This window comes from Balaenoptera borealis (genome assembly GCF_965194805.1).
Source record: "Balaenoptera borealis genome assembly, chromosome: 11".
Classification (NCBI taxonomy): Eukaryota; Metazoa; Chordata; class Mammalia; order Artiodactyla; family Balaenopteridae; genus Balaenoptera; species Balaenoptera borealis.
In genome coordinates this window covers 107,114,082-107,121,828 of record NC_138868.1, presented here as the reverse complement: position 1 = coordinate 107,121,828, position 7,747 = coordinate 107,114,082, and the positions used below count along the sequence as shown (strand labels likewise).

At 49.3% G+C, this 7,747-nt stretch overlaps 1 protein-coding gene across 4 annotated transcripts in view; it reads left to right on the top strand.

Moving 5' to 3' along the window:
• The first annotated feature begins 382 nt into the window (after positions 1–382).
• KCNJ1 (potassium inwardly rectifying channel subfamily J member 1) overlaps positions 383–7,747 on the top strand; it is a 30,363-nt gene continuing 22,998 nt past the window's right edge. For 2 of the 4 annotated variants that reach the window (XM_082342836.1, XM_082342837.1), the window contains exon 1: positions 383–572. The gene's annotated coding sequence lies outside the window, so the exon portion shown is untranslated. The remainder of the gene's footprint in view (positions 573–7,747) is intronic. The other 2 variants (XR_014231676.1, XM_082342839.1) reach the window with 2 other exon arrangements.

The following is a 7,747-nucleotide window of genomic DNA, read 5'->3' as shown; positions in this document are numbered from 1 at the left end:
TGCCTTTACAGGGCTCTTCTGTAAAGTCTCGGCTGCAGAGCTGCACTGAACGGGGACCAGGGTGGCAGATAATGGCCGAGGGAAGGTCAGGCCAGCCTGACCTGTGGTCACTGAGGAGCGTCCCTGAGCAGGAGACATTTTGGAAGGGCTCCTCGGGGACCCCGGTGCCCCCATCCGGGAGCATCCAGCCTTCACGCATGCATTTGGCTGGGACCCTCAGCAGGTACACACTGGTTCCAGCACGGGTCCATAAACAAATCCCTCGTAATTAGCCCTGGTGGCTCAACACCTCTGCTGTATCCGGCCCACTTACCTGCCACGCCTCCTCTTATTGGAACCGGTTCTAAGTAAACTGTGTTCTCTGAGAGCCGTTGCATACAGATGAGTTGGCAACCGGTCTGAGCTGACCCACAGACTCATAAAAACGAACAGGGCCCCGGGCCCCGTCACCTGGGCCATCCCAACTCTTGAACCAAAGGTGAAAGGACTCGCTCACATCAAGGACCCGGCTGCTTTCTCGGGGACCAAGAAACTGGGCTTTTGTGTCTGTGTTCACGCTGGCAATCCATGAGGTAAGGGGAGAAAAGCCACACTGCTCCTTTGGGGAGTTAATGAGAAAGGAGTTAATTCTGGTGGAAATTTAGCCTTCTTTTCCCCACCTCAAATCTAGACAGACTGTCCACTGTTCCCAGGGGATAAAAGTGTGCTTTTAACTCCCTTGCGTGATGCTCTGTATCTTTTGGTTGCATGTGGATGACGAGCCATGAGCTTCCTCCTGGCCACCCTTGGCCATTCCATAGCCCTGAGCATTATGCCTGGTGCCACCACCTTCTCCTCGTGGTGGTGGAGACAGACGTGCGTGGGCTTCTGTCCCTGATGGCTTCAGCTCCTGCAAGGGCAGACCTCTCTCTGCCTTTGCCGTCATTCAGGTAGAGGGTAAGGGTGCTAGTGAGGTCCACCGTGGAAAACGCTGAAGGCTCGACTGGGTGGAGTGCGTTAGTAAGACTCTTTGCTTACCTGCACCAAAATGCCTTTCCTTCATCTGACGCAATGCTGCGTGATTCCGAGTGGATGCATCTGGACTCCTCACTGTTTGTTCAGCTGCCTAAGTACAGCTTTGACAGATGCTCTGCACAGTGAATGGCAGTGTTCCCCGTGTTCCGCTTCGTACGAGCCCGAGAATGAACAGGCGTGGAGCCCCCTTCTCCAAACATCCATGTCGTATAGATGCTATGCATAGTTGCTCAAAAGATGTCTGTCTTTTGCGATTGGCAAGCTTTAGGAAAATTGTGTTTGCTTTTTTCTGTAGTTGGGCGAACAAAATGAAGCCAAGCATCGTGATGGGAAGGACACCATTGTCAACAAGGACTTACCCAGCCCACTGGCAGGTGCCCTTCAGTCATACACTTAGCGCTTGAGTTGTCTTAATCTGCCCTGTTTTGTGAAAATGTATCCCCACTAAGTTAGCTTCAGCTTTTCAAAACACAGTGGAGTGGAGTGTCTGGGAAGGTGCGAACCATCAGAAAAGATTTTTTTGAATACATAAGGCATGAAGATGGCTTTTCTCCTGGGTAAGAAGGACATCAAGTCAGCTCAGGTGCAGGGCTGAATTCGCAAATCAGCACAGGGAGCAGATGATTTGTGAATGGTTCTTGGAGCTTTGATGCTGTTGGTGGCTTTGGTTTTCCGTGATTTTTTCCCAAATACATAAGATGCTGTCATTGCCAAGAAACACTCTGCAGAGTTGAGACTCAGGATTTCTCAGGCATGTCTTTTTTCCTTTTCCCAACAATTCATTTTTTCTGTGCTGGGTTACAAATCTACCCTGGACCTTTTCACAGCTCAGTGATTTTCCAAAGATTCAGCTTTGATCACGTGCTTTGCCTCTTACCTGGCATGTGGCTTCCGTGGAACGAATGCTTGTGAATTCCTCCGCTTACAGTTCTCACTGGGATTGCTTATACGTCCTGAGGTTGATCCAAATTTCGCTCCTCCTGGTTCTACAATTTAAGATGCTAATCGTGACCACTGCGTTCTTCTCTGCATTATTGCCCTTTCCATTAATATTATTATTAGGCATACAGGTTTTTTTCCCCATTTGCCTTGCAACAAGCTTATAATGAGCACCCACTGTCTTCTGGGAACTCTCTGAAGTCCCGGGAAATTACTGCACAGCCCCTGTCCGCATGGAAGTTACAGTCTTGGGGGGGTGGGTTGTGCACACGGAGGTAGACTGTTCCACTCCAGCAGGATAAATGCCGCAGCGCAGTCGTGATGTAATCGTTGCCTGCATGGGAGGGACTGCCCAGTTTGCCTATGGAAGGCCTCCTCGTGGAACTGTGACCCTCAGCTCGCTGGGTGGGCAGGATGGGGCCGCTGGAGACAGGAGGAAGGGCATTCCAGAGCAAGGAAATAGCATTTACAAAACCGCAGAGGCAAGAGAGAACATGGCATATGCGGGGAATAAGGAGCTGGCACGGCTGGGGTGGGTGGACGGGGAGGGGAGAAGAAGGACGGAGCTGCGGCGGGAGAGCTCACCACGAGGGACCTCGTGCGCGATGCCCAGGAGCGTGGCGGTATCTTGAAGGTAGTGGGAGGCCACGTGAGGTCATATGTACAATTTAGAAAGGCTGCTCTGTCTGCAAAGTGCAAAGTGGGTTGAGCTGGGGTACGACCATTGCCAGGAAACCTGTTAGGAAATTACTAAAAGGCAGAACACCCGAGATCTAGGACAGACTGGTTGTGAGGATGAAGCATAGCCCTGACACGGGAAACTGGGGGTTGGCTGGTCTCATTCTGGAAACTTCCCCAAAGTCCAAACGATGAGCAAACTTTGAATGGAAAAGAGCGTTTTCTCTACACTGAGCCTCACGCACCCACCACGGCTTCCTGGGCCCAGAGAAATGAGTTGATGGGCCCGGATGTTACAGGAGGCCGGTGCTGTGTAGGGCAGAGGGCTGGCCTTGCAGGGGCCCCCTCCTCAGAAATGTAGCCTCCGGTCATTTGTTTTCCTCCGTCACTGAAGTAAGTGCCTGCCTGTCTGCGGTGAAGGAGTATCTCTTTCTCCTTCTCTCCTCGATCACCCGGCCTAGATGATGTGTCGCCCTGGATCTCTGCTGAGCCCCAGTGTCACCCCTTAGGAGGCAGGGCAGAAAATGTGTCTTTCCCGGCGGTGGAGCTTAAAGTGGAGACAATATCAGAAATAATAACAGAATTGCTGAGCTTTAGAGGCCCTTGTCACCGTTACAAGTACCGGTTACAAGTACCGTTACAAGTACCATTAATTGCCCCAAAGTATTCCCTACTCACATTGAGCAGATACTGAGCTGAATCTTCCTTGTGGGTCATTCCTATGAGTAGGTGCTCTTTTCTTTTTTTCTTTTTTTTTAAATATAGAATAATCTTTCTTTTTCTTTTCTTTTTTTTTTATTGGAGTAAAATTACTTTACAATGTTGTGTTAGTTTCTGCTGTGTAATGAAGTGAATCAGCTACGTACATACCTATATCCCCTCCCTCTTGGACCTCCTTCCCACCCCCTTATCCCACCCATCTAGGTTGTCACAGAGCACCGAGCTGAGCTCCCTGTGCTCTACAGCAGGTTCCCACTAGCTATCTATTTTACACGTGGTAATGTATTTATGTCAAACCTAATCTCCCAATTCGTCCCACCCTCTCCTTCCCCCCTCTGTGTCCACATGTCCGTTCTCTACGTCTACGTTTCTATTCCTGCCCTGCAAATAGGTTCATCCGTACTATTTTTCTAGATTCCACATACATGCTTGTTTTTCTCTTTCTGGCTTACTGCACTCTGTATGACAGACTCCAGGTCCATCCACGTCTCGGGTAGGTGCTCTTTTCAGCCCCATTTTGCAGGGAGGTAAAGATGACAGGGACAAAGGGAAGGGAGCTTAAGTCCGTGTCTCCTGAGTTTTTTCTAGGGGGCCACACGGAATAGGATGACGTTGATAAGACAATCACCCCTTGCCGGGGTCAGTGGAGAGGCTGCCATCTCAGGCCTGGTCACTCACTCCAGCCCCACCCCAGGGCGAGGGGACAGCATCTGGGTCCACGTGACCCCTGTCCAGTCACAGCATCTGAGACGCTCTGGGCGGGTCCCACAGGCAGAGAGCGACAGAGCTGGGATTCAGACCCGTGTCTATCTGACCCCAGCATCCACCATATATCCCTCCTCCTTCCACTTGGCAGGCGGGTGACAAGTCCCGGATAGTGAGATCTCACAGTTCAGAGGATCTGGAAAAAGCAGCCCGCTGGGATTTAAGTGAGGATAGACTCATGTCAGACTAGCCAACTTCGGGTGCCCCTAGGACTTTTCTCCCTGGACCTGAAGTAACTCCTGGGATCCAGACAGGACTCAAAGTGTTCCAGTTTAGTTTCTGTCAGGCCCGAGAAGAAGAATATGCCAGAATATGTATCGTGTTGCAAGTTCAAGTCACAGCCGAATGAATTTATTGGCACAGAAATCAAAGTTTGCCCAATAATTAATTGAGGATAGTTGAATATATTAATTAGTTTTAAAGACTCTGCTTCCCTCTGTCTCTTTTCCCCACATCAGCTCAGCATCTTCAGAGGTGGAGGTGATGGTCAGCCTGATAAGGGGGTCAAGAGACAGCTCCAAGGGACCATCCATCTACCTTCATCTCAAGGTCAATAAAATCATTAAAATTTCGTAGGTTGAGAAAAGAAAGTACAGGGCAGTGATGACTTAGGCTAAAGCCAAAAGTAAAGAAAAAACGACCAGACCTTCCCAGTCTGTTCTGTCTCCTGGATTATATATGATTCATGAGTAATATTAGCTCTGCTCCAGACAGCAGAAGTGGTTAGCTTGATTATGTAGTTCATAATCTTCATGAACAAGCAGGGAGTGTGTATGGAAATGGGAGAAACAAAACAGAATAAAAACAAACAACTTCAAAAAAAGAAAAAAGATGAAAGAAAAATTCCTGGGGAGATATATAGGAGGTAGACCTAGAAAAGTCAGCAATAAGCAAAAAATAACCTAAGGTCAAGGGGCTCAGAAAAGTCCATTCTCTGCTCCAGATGGAATGATCCTAAGCCATCCTCGCTGGCTTTGTTATGAAGGATGTTCAGAGAACTTTCCCCATCCTCGCTGCTGCCTTGTCAGAATGCACGAGCAGACAAAGGGAGCGATGCCCTCGCCCCTGAAACTCCCTGGGTCTGTTTGAAAAACAGCACAAAGGAACCAAGAATAATGCAGACAATGGGCAACTTCAAGACTGCTGAGAATCCAAAGATGTTCTACCCCAAGTAGTTCCTTCTCGAAAACTCTAACTAAGGGCTTTAGCTGTTAATATAAAACTTAACCCAATACCATCCCATTAAAAAACAGAGCATTGAAACGAATTCTTTTTTTGGCAGATTTTTACAAGATTTTAATTTTATATTGGAGTAGTATAGTTGATTCACAATGTTGTGTTAGTTTCATGTGTGATTCAGTTATACATATACATATATCTACTATTTTTCAGATTCTTTTCCCATATAGGTTATTACCGAGTATTGAGTGGAGTTCCCTGTGCTATATACAGTAGGTCCTTGTTGATTATTTTATATATAGTAGTGTGCACAACTAATTTTAAACAATCATTCTAAGGGTTCATTAGAACCCTCGCTCACTCATCGTAGGAAAGAAGAAACTAAGGGCTAGAAGGGTCCAAGACTTTCCAGTGTCCCCAGGTAAAGCAGAAACCTGAATTCACCCAACAGGGCTTTGGATCTGTAACTTCCTCACTCAAGGAAGCCTGTTGTTTCTTCCCTAAATCGGTTCCCCAGTGTGTGGTCTGCCCCGGTGGGCATGTGTCTGCCCAGGTTCCGACCTGCAGTTATTCAGCCTTGTAAACATTCATAGAGGCAGGTGACCCATTTAGGCTTTAAGAGAACATTCTTTTTGAATACTCTGAAATATACAAGCCAGAAATTTCCATGTATTCAGAATTTTCCAATGTCCATCCATGGCCTTCCCTCTCTTCCAATTGCACAAACACCAATGTTTTTTAGCTCAGGTTCAGGAATTGCATCTACCAGGGGGTATAAATGTGCCACCGTATCCCCAGGCAGCAGATTTAAATATGCAACACAACACGGTTGAAAGCAACAGGTTAATACGTCTTTGCAGCAGGAACCACCACAGCTCTCTCAGGTGACTACCCTCGGGGAAGACTCATGCTTCGCTGCCCTTGATTAAACGCTCGGGAGCTTTCTGGCTCCATCCAGATCTGCCATTTGTCCTTGAGGAGCTTGACAGAGCTTGGAAACTATGAATAACTGTTGCTAGATTCTCATAGGCAAAGACTCCCCGAAATGTGGCCTTTTGGGGTCCGAGTCACTGATAAGATGTTGGGAGAGATAAGAGTAATCCCTGTCTTGTGCTGGAAGGCAATCAACCGTGTCGGGAATCAGGGGATTCAGAGGTTCTGAGGGGTTGGACCGCTGATGAACTATGCATGGGGTGGAGAGGGCAGGAATCGGATTCAGAGAGAAGTCACAGGAGTGGTCAGGGGATCACCCGGAAGACCTCTGGGGAAACCCACGCTGTGCTGGGCTTTCCAAAGTGGGAGGTCCCTGTCCCTACCTTGCAGAAATTTCGGGCCCCTGGGAGGACAGACAGGTGGGAATGAGAGAGGCTTGGGAGGGGCACATTCTACCCGATGGGGCTGGGCTTTCCCCTCCCACCCAGTCTGCTCCCAGAGTGGCCCCAGTGGGATGGGCGGGAGGGGTGTTGAGGAGAGAAGGCTGGTCCCCTCTCCCAACTGCTCCATCCCCTTTGATGGAGAGGAGAGGGCAGCTCTGAGAGATCTTAACTCAGACTGCTTACCTGGACCATTCTGAGCATCCCTGTAGAGTCTGGGGCTCTTGCGTTCCTTTATCCAAAACCATCGTGGGTGAGAGCACAGGGTTTCCTTCAGGCGGTGCGGGCGCTCACCGCTGTCAAGACACGGACAGGATGGAGTCCCCTGGGGAAGGAGTCCAGCTGAGAAGTGGAGAGAACTGTGTCCAAGATTTGGATTTTATTCACCTTTTTATTAATACATGATTTCCTTTGGCCTGTGGTGCTGTTTGAAGTTTTGGATTTCTACAGACAAGGATGTTTCTTTAAGGACCGGGTGACAGTGAGAGGGGGGTGTGGGGAGGGTAGTGAAGGGGGCCCAGGCCAGGCTTGTGCCTGGAGCCATGTGAGCGGAGAGATTCGTCACTCAGGGCATGAAGTGGGCAAATTCCTTCCCGGGAGTTGACTCTAGTGACAGTGAAGGGAAGCTGAGAAACAGGCTGTCATTTGAAAAGGTTGCCGAGGGATGTGGGCTAAAATTGCTCCCTAACACGGGAAGGGCTGGTTTTCTCATACCTGCTGAAGGCAAGAGGAGAGTAGATGCAAATCTCAGCCTGAGGATGTGGGTTAGGTATCAGGGGGAATCTGGGTGCTGAGAGGCAGGAATGGGTTTCAGAGGGAGACGTTCCTTATACAGACAGGGAACCAGCGTCCGTCTCTCTGGGAGAGGGGTTCAGGGGCTGCCTGCCCACAGGCAGGGTGGACTTGAAGTCTTTTCCCACCCCAGGTCCTGGAGGGAGCAACCATGAGCCCCTCACTCTTGGTCTTGTGTTCTGGCAGCAAGGAGGTGAGTCTCCAGCGATCCCACTGCCTTTGGTGGCTCGAAGGGGCAGGTATCTGATTCTTAGCTTAAGTGTGGACCTGGGACTGACACTTCCGGC